The following is a 13,967-nucleotide window of genomic DNA, read 5'->3' as shown; positions in this document are numbered from 1 at the left end:
ACCACTTACCCAGGTAAGAGGCCCAGGAACTACCTCCCTGTCCTAATTTTTAATTTAATTATGTTTTCTATTAAATGCCCTCTATTTTTATTTTGTTTGGGAAAATACTTAGCAAAAAACTCATGAACTTAATTATGGAATATAATTGGAATATTTCCAAGATCCACAAAAAGTTTCAGAATTTTTGAAACAACTATAATAATATAGTCATTTATTTTGTGTTTTGCAGCAACTTTTCTTGATTATTTAAAGTACCAATATTGTTATGAAAATTTAATGCACCACTGATATGTTGTTGCCAATATTTATGAGACGTGGTTGACATTTTTAAAGGCCATTTTGGATTCATTGAAAATCACAAGTATTTTAATTGTTTTATTCAAATGAGGTGCTAGGGTTTGTTAGTCTCATTTCAAGACTAAATGAAATTTAAACATGATGCATCAATCTATATAGCACAAAGAAAAGGGAGAAACTAGGGATGTGACAAAATCATAGCCATGAAAATATGGTCAAAGAGAACTTGCCTAGTAAGGTTGATGAAGATAATATCGCTCTCAGAAAACTTGATAGAACTATCCGTCACTCTCCGATGAAATCTATTATAATTGAACATAGCACTCATAATCATATAATTATGAATCATTCTAACAATCATGAAGCAAAAGCAAGTACTAAACACACTAGTGTTGAGATGAAGGAAATACTTAAGACAAAAGTCAAAACAATAAAACTTTGTCAAAGCAACCAGGAATACTTATTCAGCAAATAACCTATTATCTTCACAAAACATCATAAGTAAACACTTCACAAAAAGTATTTTAGCAAATCTTTTAACAAAAAAAAATTTAATTTTAAAGAACAACGAAATAGACTATGAAAAGTAAGACACTAAACAATAAAAGCTTTTGTCCTAATAAAACTTAATAGCAAAGAAAACAGTAAATAACAAACTAATAGAAAAAATATATAGAACAACTAAGTTACGGTAAAGTATTTTATTTAAAGTTTTAGTAGCAAAAATAATTAATTGAAAATATTTTATAAAACTCTACTTATGACCTAAACAAGCTTTGCTTCAAAACAAAATAATAAACATATTAAAATTATTTTAGCTATAAATAAAAGTGGCTACTGTTGACAAACAAAAACATAAAGAATTTTTTTGAAAAATGGCAAATAGAAAGTAATTGAAAGCAACTAAAAGTGAAAAGTTAAAGATAAAAATAAATAAAATCAAAGCAATAATATTTTTGCTAAAAATTTAATTTAAAATAAACTATAAACAAAACCACTAAATACTATAGGATAAACTATTCACCTAGTGACCACTAGCAAAAATAATTAATAAAAAATTTGTTTTATAACTCAAGATATTGCTAATTTAGTGATCTGATCAAATTCGAACTAATTCATATTTAAACTATTCAAATTTGAAAACTAATTGCACAAAAAACTACGTAAAATTTATGATCTGATGCAACAAGAATCGCTCAAACTGGACTTAAAACATAAAATATACTCCGTCCTAAAATAAGTGTCTTAACTTTGTACTAGCTCTAGTACAAATTTGTACTAAGCTTGAGACATTTATTTTGGGACGGAGGGAGTATGAAAGATCTAGGAATATAACTTTTTCTAAAAAAGATTAAAATGGAAAAAAATACTAAATGCTATGGGCAGTCACTCGACACGTGGCACACTTCTCATGGTCTAAAGGTGTGCACCCCGAGGGCTAAACGCGGACGATCGATCGTTACAGAAAAATGGTTCGACGCTGTAAGTTGCTTTTTCTAATCTTGGTCGTTCCTGTGAGATCAGACGGACGGGAGTGAGAGGGAGAGCTCACATCGGTGGGGAGGGGTACTCCGACGATGTCCGGCGGCGGTTTCGGCTGGGCTCAATGCAGACGACAATTGTGGGCGTCCCCGACAATAGCGGGGCAACTCAGGCAATGCTGGCGAGGTCGACGGTAATGTTGGTGGTGGTAGCTGGAGCTGGGGAAGGGTGTGGGCGGCGGAGCGAGTGATGATGTGAGGAAACCGTGCGAAACAACAACAAGCGATTGGGGTGGCGGTGGTGCGAGGAGGGAGGGTGTTAAAGGGGGAATCGGGTGCAGGGAGCCTATTGTTTATAGGGATGAAGACTTGGGGCACAGAGCACACGGGATCGATAACAAATCTGGATCCTGGGAGGATCTCCGGCGAAGGAAAGAACCGCGGGGAGGAAGTAAGGTGGGCGCATGGTAGCTGCGATCGGTTGGGTGGCGTCCAAGCAAAACACACACACACACACAAAGAGAGAGAGAGCAAGAAAGAGATGAGTGCACGATCCGTTGCGGATTGGTGTGCGCACGAGGCTTAGCTGGGCCGCGGTAGCCAATGGGCTTGGGGAATTCGTTTTCTTTTTATATTTTTTGACAAAAAAGAAAGAAGGAAAATAAATAAATAAAATAAAAAAAGAATTTGTTTAGGCTATATATATATATATATATATATATATTAGGAGAAAAATAAATCATGAAACATTGACATATTTTCAAAGTCAAATAAAGTCTACAAAAATTCAAATAATCAAAATAGTGCTAGCGTTGAATTTAAAAACAGTAAAAATTATTTTTAAAATGCCAAAATAATTTTAAATTCATTTTTCTCCATTTTTCAATTAAAGGGAATCATTTTACTCTGATTTTCATATATTTTATTTTTGGAGGAAAAGAAGTTGAAAACCACGCCCAAAATGTCTTTGAATTTGAATTCCTAATCTTTTCTAATTTTTTCCTTTGATCAAATATATTTTAAAAATCTGTGATGCTGAGGCCTCATATTACGCCTCTCGTTTTGAATAACTTTCAAAGGATTTGAAATTTGTCAATTCAAATAATTTAAAAATAAATTGGGTTTCAAAAATCAATTTCAAATTGTTTCTTTGAAACTTCCAACTCTCTTTCTTAGAATATGAAGAAGTCATTTTATCTTCTCTCATGAAACTCATTGAGTTGCATAAAGTTTTTGGTTTGAAAATATTTCATTGAAATTCAAATCATGTTCAAATCCCTTTTCATTTCTTTTAATGGAAGAAGTCATATCATCTTCACTCTAGGGTTTTGTAATGAAATGAATTTGAATTCATTGAGATCAAAATGCAAAAGGAAAGTTTTGGGGAAGTCATTTAATTCCCTCTCATTAACTTTCAAAAAGTTTCAAATTCCACTCAATTTCACACAATCAATTACGCCACAATAAAACAAACAATCATAATTATTTATTTAATATAACATTCCAAAATTCAGATCTTTGGGATGTTTCGAAGTACCACACTTAAAAATGAATCTCGTCCTCAAGATTCGGGGAGGCTAGAAAGAAAAGGGTTAGGGTTGGGTTCGTCTTCAAAAAAATTATCGATCGTCACAAGGGTGTGGGGTACTACCACACATAGTGTCGGAGACAAGGCTCCATAAAAATTAATGTACTCCATCCTTAGAGTTGACGATGTTTGTCTTCTCATATTTTCCGAGACAACTCTTTCACTGATGCTATTCCAATAGAGGCATAACCTTTTCATCAAATCTATTGTCCTTTCATCCTAATAAGGTTCTTCTAAGGCCGGGTCTTCTTATCATATAAGGTTGTCTCTAATACTAAATAATTATCGAAAACTCATGGTGGTCAATCAGTTAATGATTCTCCTGCATGAAATGGGTCTGGGCTGAATCTCACCATATAAGCTACGTTCGGTAAAAAATACCTGGTACCAGGGTAACATACTATTCTAAGGTTTAAACAAGATATTGATATCATCATATCTCTACTATAGATAAGTCACCCAGATTTATCATTCCAAATAGAAAGAGGGAATGATAAGAGTAAGTCGGCATGGCGATCAATCCATTCCTCACCCACATCATTACCATGTATATGGTTTAGCGAACCTCGTATTTCTAACACCCGAGCATTCTCACGAGCATTGCAGAATTTCTATTGTCGATGAACAGAGTTCGGATAAATCCATTGATTTTCGCAAGCTAAACAAAACATCTATCTGTTCGTCAAAACTCTTGTGTTTGCGGAGAAAAACACATCTCACACGCAGCAGCCTCCCAAGAAAACCCTCCCGACCCCGTGTGGCCATCACTGGGCTGCATCGGGCGGCCACCACCGGCCTCCCTCTCGACCTACCACGCCTCCGATCCCTCCGCCGCCGCCGGCAACATCACCGGGCAAAGGCCATGTGGCGTGGTGGCGATGGACCTCCTCTCACGTCTGGGATCTGATGTGGCGGCAACCTGATCTAGGTCCTTTGAGGCGGTAATGGTGGGTAGCGGTGGCCGGGAAGTGTCGGGAGGCCTGTTGCTGTTGGCGGGGAAGGCAGGAGGTGGCGCAGTGGGCTCGGTCCTCACAAAGGCGGGCTGGTGCCATCACGAACTGCTTTCTATCATCAGCTACGATGATGGTTCACGGAGGTTTCTGAGTTCTTACACACATCACAAGGATTATGGTGGTGGTGATTTCCTCCTCCGCTTGAGGTGGCGTGCCGGTTTTTGGCTGGTTTGGTGGATCTCATTATCCGTCATCTAGTCCCAGTTGTGGTCCTCGTGCTTTCTCGCATCACGACAATATCCTTCTTGATCGGTCCTCCTCGATCTGGCCATCGACATGTTCTGGAACGGCCGTCGGAGAATTTTCTTAGGGTATCTGGATTGGTTAGATTCCGGTCGTGTATGTTGATATTAGCCTACGAGGTTTTGAGGCCGTGGTCCGAAGCACTGTTAACTTATGACACCTTGGACATGTCGGCTTCTTGATTTTCATGGTAGAGACAACTGTGGATAAGGTCATGATGGCCGAGATCGAAGGATCAGTTACACAGACGGAGTCTTGGAGGCGATGGGGACAACCAGGTGTTAGATGAATCCCAGGAGCAGCAATGATTTGTGGGGTGACAACAGTGGATGATTTCATCTTCAGTGGTACTCCTCGGGGTGCTGAGTCATGACTTTCAGAGTAAAAACCTAAGGTATGGCCTTCATTGGTTGTGCCTCGCGATTACCTTGTTGAAGGTATTGTTTTGGAAGCACAAACTTTCTCCAGGGTGAAAACCTAAGATCTTTGATCGGGCAACGACCTTCTTGAAGGCGTTGCTTTTGTAGAACTGTTATGTTTCCTGGATTTTGTATTTAGTGGTGGTATGAGTTTTACTGCTGGGAGGAGTTGATCGCTGTGGTACGACCTTTATTTTATTTTATAAATTTCCTTTTAACTTTTTTGGTTGTGTGCATCCTGGATGTCTCGGCGACATCTTATAGGTGCACAGGCTAGGTGTAATTGATATCTTCGCGATATCAATACATTCCCCTTTTCGAAAAACTCACGTGTTAGCATAACTTCCATCAGAAATGTTTGCTGATCAAATCACAACTTCTTCTAAACTTCTTCTTTGAACATGGTAGTGATTGATCCTCATTAACATCTGGGCCTCTCGGTCATGGGCCCACTTCCACACTTCTATAGATTATATTCATCCTTGGAGTTATGATTGTTTCACATTCCAACATTACCATTTAGTAGTACTTCACTCCTTCATACTCTTGGGGTAACCAATATATCGAAATATACTCATACTTATTTTGTCCGAACTCCACTCTGTGGAATACATTTTCTTTTCCATTGGTCTAGTGTTCACTCAGAGAAATATCACCACAAAATGCACAAATTCTTCCACATACCTTATTCCTCTTATCCACAAAAATGGTCACAATCAAGTTAATAGAGGCACAAATCATACAATACATCATGTGAAATCGTGACACCTTTATTTTATTGATTCTTCAATTTATTACAATCCTCAAGACTTCAAATACATAATTAGATTCCCTATCCTCATGAAAATAAGAGTACTTCCTACTACATATATTACCAACGCAAAAACAATTAGCTACTCATCTCCATATTTCTTATTTTTTGGGAATTTATTTGCATAATGTCCAGCTTCCTTGGAGCGAAAACAGACGACTTTCGATAAGTTTCAAGGCTTCTTGGTTATGGGTTTGCTCCTTGGGCTATCTCCTTATTTTTTGGGCATTGGTAAATGTAGTGACTCGATTGCTTGCACCTGAAACACATGATATGACTCCGATCCTTCTCTGCATAAATTGGGTTGTTATGGGGATGTTTTTCGGTTTCTTTTCCTAGACTTGCTTGTTCCGATCAATTCTTCTATTTCATGTGGATCAAGCTCCAGTTTTCTGTTGGGAAGTCTCCCAGATACTCTTGGCTCTCCTTCGTGCAATCCTATAAAAAATGTCCTTCTCCACATGAATTGTAGGCATTGGAGAAAAATATGGTTAGGCCTTGTCCATAAGGGTCTTCAACTTCTTCCATCATCATATGTTCTTCTAAACTTTCACCAAGGGCTTCTTTCATCGCTTATTTTTTCTTCTTGGGAATTTCTTGCACCTTTGGTTAAATGTGACACTGAATCGAGTAATGAGTAGTTCCTTCACACAAGAAACATGTCACCTGCCATGTTGGCCATTCTTTCTCTGGGTGATTTACCTCACAATGAGGGCATCCACCCTTGTGTTATTCATGGATGTGTCCTATTTCTCCATAGATCTTGCACGAACAAGGCTTCTTCATCGGCCTATGACAGTGCTTCGAGATGAGACTGGCTCTTAAGAGAGTCTTCTTGAACTCCTCCCAAGTTTCTGCTACATCACATCCTTGTTTGGCTTGATGCATTTTCCACTAGGTTGCAACACTTTCTGTAAAGTACTACACATCATATTGAACCTCATACTTCCTTGCAATCAAGTTGTTCCCGAAGTGATTCTCCATATTGTGAATCCATAGTTCTCCCTGTGACTCGATCATTGGTCCAGAAAATAGAAGTCCATATGCATTCATCATCTATTGGGTGAAAAGATTTTGGGATGAGATACGAGAGAGGTAGAGACATACACAATAAAAACAATATAGTTTTCAAAAAGGTTTTATTTTGTTGCCGTCTGAAAACACACAAAAGACATCTCACCATATAACAAGGGGTTTTGTTCTTCTAAAGTGTCATGTAAATCTTGGAATTCTTTAGGGTCTTCAATTTCTCCGAGTCTTCGGAGTCTTCAATTTCTTCGAGTCTTTGGAGTCTTCAATGGTTGTAGCTTTAGTTCTGCATGATGAATCCATTTTACTCTGAAGTGGTCCTCGGTTAATTCTTTGTGTGGTCAAAAGGGAAAGTGTGTATTCTAACTATTTGAGGTACGAGGGACCATTTGATAAAATAAAAAAAGATGTGAAGTAAAGGATCTTTTTGAAAATAAAATTTTAGACATATCCTGTCCTAGGGGCTTTCCAGTTTCTGTGGTCACCTCCTATAGTCAACATGTGCTCTGATACCATTTCTGTAGCGACCTGACCCAATTGGATCGGTGTCGTTGTGCTTTGTGTGCCATCTGTGGATCAGTATGCTCGCACACAGAGTACTTCGATGAATACCATAACATCACATGTAAAATTAATATCGTGGGTCCATAGTATACCTTATATTATAGCGGAAACGAAACATTAAGGGTGTGGTGTCCCATCAACGCTAATGGCAAGTTGAGTGAAGACCATAACTTCAAATTGTAACTCTTTCTTGTCACAGAAATATCTGCAACATGAGACATTGCAGCCATGTACATCACTATAGAAAACAAATGATAAAACTATTCTATGCGCAATATGGCTTTGTGGCTCTGTGTTTGAGTTTTTGCGTAAAATATGGTTTTATTTATTTTCCATACACCAAATGAATATTGGGAGTCTTCAATATAGAGTTATCTACCATGACATGGTTCCGCAAACTGATGTCTCATAGCCCACATGTATCATAAGTTGCCCACAATTAGTTATTAGTCCGATGTTGAGAGTTCACGGATGGATCCAATTCAAGAGGCTCAAATTTTCCATAACCCGGGACACAACTAATCGATTAGGTTTTAACTCTGTAGAGTGTTGTGCACTTTTCCCACAAGAATCATTCCCTCCTTGTAAGTCCTCACAATGTTGGGTGTTTGAGAACATGACGAACAAAACATGATTTTTCAAAGAGTTCCAGTGACCACTGTCCGGTGCTCATCCAAGCCTACTGTTCGTCTACATCTGCTAGCACCATCCCGGCTAGAGTCACAACGAAGGTCAACCAAGCCAGAGCCCATATTGAATTCTGGCTACATAGGTAACCTTCCGAGCTTGAAGTATTCTTCTGTATCTTTTAATCTCGGTGAATCTTTCCGCAAGATGTCATGGCGGTTCTCCATGCATGCCGGGTCATCCATTGGTTTCTCTGGGGTGCCCATCACAACCATCCTTCACCAAGTAGTGTGTATTGAAAATCTTGACTCGAGTCTCAAAGTCTTGAGGTCTTGAAGATGCAGGCCTTGAAGATGCCATCATGGAGAAGTCGTATTTCACGTAGAGTCCTCCTTCTCACACCACTCCCGAGCACTCATACCAACCCCGTCTACTATAGAGTAGCATTAAAAACAAATAACGTCCCAGTGCTTGATAACAGGGTGGTGGGTTGCTACCTCATGCATTCTACTCAACTACAAGATTCAATATCACTACTGGAAGAAATGGTGAAATGGTGACACTAAATGCAATAGAAGCATACGCATTAAAATATGGTTAAAGTGAACTTGGTTGGTAAGGTTGATGAAGAAAATATCGCTCTCAGAAAACATGATAGAACTATTCATTATCCTCTAATGAAATATTTTTATTACTAATTAGAGGCACCAATAAAGCCTTCACGTTAATTCTAAAAAAGTACTTTACTGTCCATCAGATCTACATATTAGTTATTAACAACCGTCGGATGACTTAATGAAGAGTCCATGCAAGTTGTCCCACGTCCACACCTTTAAAAGGTTCATTCCGTAGAACTGGGCCCATAAGAAAAAACAATACAGTCCAATGAAAAATAAAAATCCTTTTCTATGTTAAAGAAAAAGGGAATCTATACCTAATAATAAAGCGGCTATCGCTTCCGTCGGAAAACCCACCGCATCATTTTTATAAAAAAGCCCCTGTAGTTTTTGTTATTCAACCCGCGCTCCATCATTTATCTGCAACGCAAAAGAAAAAAACGATTCGCTGCAAAAATTATACCCTACGCATCGCCTCCTCCCGTCGATCCTGGGCCACCCTGGCCTGTGCACAGGCCGCCGCCACACCACTCGCCGCCGCGGCCGACCTCAACCGCCACCGCTGCCGATCTCAACCCACCCGCCTCCGCGGCCGTACCTCTCCCCGCTCACTGCCCCCGTTGCGGCGCTCGAGCGCATCGCGTCGACCCTGGTCCACCCTGGCCTGTGCCCAGGCCGCTGTCACACCACTCGCCGCCGCGACCAACCTCAACCACCACTGTTGTCGATCTCAACCCACCCGCCTCCGCGGCCGTAGCTCTGCCCGCTTGCTGCCCCTGTTTCGGCGCTCGAGCACAGCTTCTGGATCAAATCAACGCGACATCTATAGTGACTGGGGATGATGCGTCTGCTCGATGCAGAACGGCGGCGGCGCGCGGATAAGGCGCGGCGGAGCGAAGTACTTGCAGGTGGGAGGCGGGCCTCCATGGCTCACACGGGGAACTTCGAGGTTATGACGCGGCAACGGCGACTCCTTATAGCCAGATATAGGCGCCTAACCCTTGCTCCCCTCATCGTATCCCCTCCTCCGGCAGACTCATCATCTGGTGAGATCCCCTTCCCATGCCTCCAACCGTGTGCCAAGCACCGGCAAGAAATTTTGTTTTGTGGGGATTTGTTTGCTGATGAATGAATGTATTGAATGTAAGATTGTATTGTTGTAGAGACAGAGAATGGAACACCACCTTCAGTTTGTCATCTGATCCCACATTCTCTACCCCATGAGTGAAATAAGATAACGGTCCATTGATCAATTCACGTAGCCTCTTTGTTTTGCTTTGCTTGTCCGGCTCAATTTCTCATCATGGTGGAATTAACAATGGACGGGTTGATTTCTCAACAAAATAGGATAGGACTGACTACATTAGTTAGTTAGCTTATTATTTTAATAAATTAAAATAATTATAAAAAAATTAAAAACGTGTGGTATTTTTTCTCCCGTTGCAACGCACGGGTCCTTTTGCTAGTTATGAGAGCATCTCTAGTGGAACGTGTAAATTTGGACGTGCATATCTTCATATACACGTCCATATACCCCTTGCTAAATTTTACACCTCTCAGTTTTTCAGTGAAACGTGTATACAGGACGTGGAAATCAAGACGTGTATATTCCAACGGCTATATTTTCGAAAGTCTATATTTCCAACGGCTATATTTTCAGAGGCCAAAGCCGGCCACAAAAGCAGTTTTCTGAATCAGACAAAGATGTAATTTCTGAACCGCACGGCCCCCATTTTTATGACAGAAACACACGAGGTTAACTGACACAAAGATTGACATGCCCAAGGAACCTACGGACGCAATCCAGTTCGAGGCAAACCGAATCAGGAGAACAGGTAAACAAATTTTGCAAGAGATGCTCACCGATCTGGTTTCGTAGAGCCGGAACTTCGGGAGGAATTTGCCGCCTCTCATGGCCTCCATCGGGTCAGATATTCAGATCAACACGCAGGCAGCAGACAAGAGGGCCAGAACGAATCCGAGCCTGAGAAATTCAGAAAGACAAACGGAGACTCCGCGTGGTTCAGCTAGCTCCTCTTCGGCTGCTTCAAGTAGAGCATCTTGGTCTCGCGCGAGAATGCTCCAGGGCGACACGAGACCCAATCAAGGAGCCCGCCCCTGGGATCAAGAGGCACGGCTGTATGGGGGCGTGGGGTGTGGGCGGGAGGGGGCGTCGGCGGTGAGGTACGGCGCGGCGGCGGGGCAAGGGCAGGCGGCGGTGGAGCGTGGAACCGCCCCGCACCCCGCAGCGCCGCCGCCGCCCGTAGCGCCGCCCCGCACCCCCGCCGCCCGCAGCGCACCCCGCCCCGCACCCCGCACCCCGCCCGCAGCCACCCGGCACCCCGTCCCGCACAGCGCCGACCCCTCCTCTGCCCAGGCGGCCGGCCCCTCCTCTGCCAGGCCGCCGCCCTGCCCCTCCCGTCGCCAGATCTGGCTGCAGGGCGTGCGGCCCCTCGTCCCCGCCCTCCCGCTCGTGAGCTCGGCCAGGGAGGAGTAGTTACCTTGAGCGGCGGCCGGAGAAAACACGACGGCGATCTGGGGCGAGGCAGGGGCCGCGGGACGAAGCAGCCGAGCTCACGAGCGTGGCTTCGTCGTGGTTGTTTCCACGCCTCGTACCGTCGTGGCTTGGTCGTGGCTGTTTCCACACCCGTTTACACGAGCCGCTGGGAGTCGTTGGGGAGTAAAAAACTGTCCAAATCTTGTATATTTACTATACACGTCCATATAGAGGATCCACTAGAGATGCTCTGACAATTTCTGAAGCGCAAGGAGGATAGTAAGATATACATGCATCAATATGTACGCCACCCATCGATCCAAGGAGGATAGTAAGATATACATGCATCAATATGTACGCCACCCATCGATCCTTATCATCCTTACCATCCCAGCCATGAGCGTTGTCCACCCATAGAATATGCAATTTTCACGGACGCCGTTGTAAATGCCAACAACCAATCTGTATCTTTTGATTACGCGACCACGACAGACGCCATTGTATAGGCTAGCAAGCGACGAATCAGAATGGCTGGGAGTCACACCATCCAGCACACAGACACTTAGAGCAAGTGCAATAGAGTTGAATCAGCTGGCTATAAGGAATAAAGTAGTATATTTTTGCTTAGTTGGAGGAGAGAGAAGAGGAGAGAGAAGGTAAGCGGGCTCTTAGTTAAGAACCAGCTCTAGCATGTGCTTCTAGGCACTTTGTGAAAATAAAAGATGGGTCATGTAATAAATAAGTAATACACCCTTTTAACCAACTATTGTACATGTTAGCTATGAGATGAGCTATAGGTGACATGGCATGAGCTTACAGCCGGTAACCGGCTCTACTATTGTACTTGCTCTTATCAGATTGTTATAGCAAATCAAACCCACGGCTGTGTGCCGTAGTCTTAGCCGCTAAGTAGGATGCCATGCCACGATTTTTACACAATGTGACGGTGTCGTAGCCGTACACTATGTCCCGCTAAATGCGCCGCAATTTTCTCATGGCAGAGGTGCCGTACTCTATTCCACAAGGCAAGTCGCTAGGTAAGTCAAAAGTGTTTTTTTACATGCATGATGTTTACTACTCCCTCAGTTTCTAAATATAAGTCTTTTAAAAGATTTCACTAGAGGTCTACATACGAAGCAAAATAAATGAATATACACTATAAAGTATGTCTATATACATCCGTATATAGTCCACTAGTGGAACCATTGAAAAGACTTATATTTAGAAATGGAGGGAGTACAACGCTCATAGTAAGAATTTACATCATGCAACAAGTAAGCCAAGAGTGCTGTATATGTGTATTCATGAATAGATATAGTCTCATACAAGTATTAGTTGGTTGATCTACATAGATACAGAGTACATTACGTACGGGGTACAGGTTTGCCGTGACATGGAAAATCATAGGGACAAATATATTCCAGACATCTGGAGGCACCATCGAGCCTCCCTGTTAATCCTACTCCATCCGTTCCTAAATATAAGTCTTTTAAGAGATTTCACTAGGAGTCTACATATGGAGCAAAATGAGTGAATCTACACTCTAAAGTATGTCTATATACATCCGTATGTAGTCTACTAGTGGAATCTCTTGAAAGACTTATATTTAGGAACGGAGGGAGTAGAAGTTAAGCAAGTTTGTCCATTGGATTAAGCATTGCATGCGCGCGTCCCTGTTCTGTGCACATGAGTTGTCATGTCCATCGTCTCTATCCGCCACGATTTCCTTCGAGATACACATGACAGAGAGAAGTATTATCGCAACCCCGATCTGTCAAGCATCGCCAAGCAATTTGTCGAAAACTGCCCAATGAGCTCTATGCCGCTGCCCAAAGCTGGCTAGTGCATTTTGACTTGAAAAACGAAACTAGCACGAGAACCGGGGAACTCCTTCGTGATTACATCGTTGGATGCCTATATACACGGTCCACACATGTACGCTGATTGATTCACGTACACTGCTTGAATCTGGAGCTAGCTACAACTAACCCACCAACACAAGTCGATACTAGAGATTGCTACAGTACCTATATTTTTCTTGATTTACTCTTATGGTGTTGATTACATGGGTAGTGTCTAATATCTGTACTGAAGAATTAACACCTAACTTAGTAGATTTCAGTTTCGATCTACACATGTTCTAACAAGAACTCATGTTTAACCCAATAAATTTGTTAACCTTCCTCCAATAGATTTAGCCAGTGCAAGATGAGAACCTGCCTCTGTCTTCCCATGGCCTCTTCACAGCAGGTAGCAGCAATGTCTGAAGTATCATTGATCACAAGTAACAACATGATATTCTCTTCCCATGTGCTGATTCATCTGCAAAAAAGGTTCTTTGGACTAAGGACCATAATTGCAGGGACATTGGTTTTGAGCACATTTTTAGCGGCTTTAGGATTTCAGTTTTGAGGAGAAAAAACAGAATTAGTGCTATGATGCAATTATTATTGTCCAGTGCTTCTAAAAAAGTTGTCTTGTATGATCATAGGTTTTGTTGCAACCTCTAGGCTGATGCACCAGAAAAAGAAATGTTTCGTGAAATTGTATCTGCAACACTCAGATTATTTTTGGTACACTACTTCGTAGACCATCTTGCAACAACTTTGGCTCATATTAATATATAATGAACTATTTTTCTTATGTAAAGTAATGATGCGTTGTGATAAATATTTTCCATCGTCTTGCTATTCCAAATTATTTCCAGTAACACGGGTTAACACAATTTACATGTTGATGTTAGTTAGACTCTAATACTCGAGAAAATCCGTAAACTTATTC

This window comes from Hordeum vulgare, chromosome 5H (genome assembly GCF_904849725.1).
Source record: "Hordeum vulgare subsp. vulgare chromosome 5H, MorexV3_pseudomolecules_assembly, whole genome shotgun sequence".
In the NCBI taxonomy this organism is placed as follows: Eukaryota; Viridiplantae; Streptophyta; class Magnoliopsida; order Poales; family Poaceae; genus Hordeum; species Hordeum vulgare.
The sequence above is the reverse complement of the archived record's forward strand: the minus strand, read 5'-3'. Positions refer to the sequence as shown.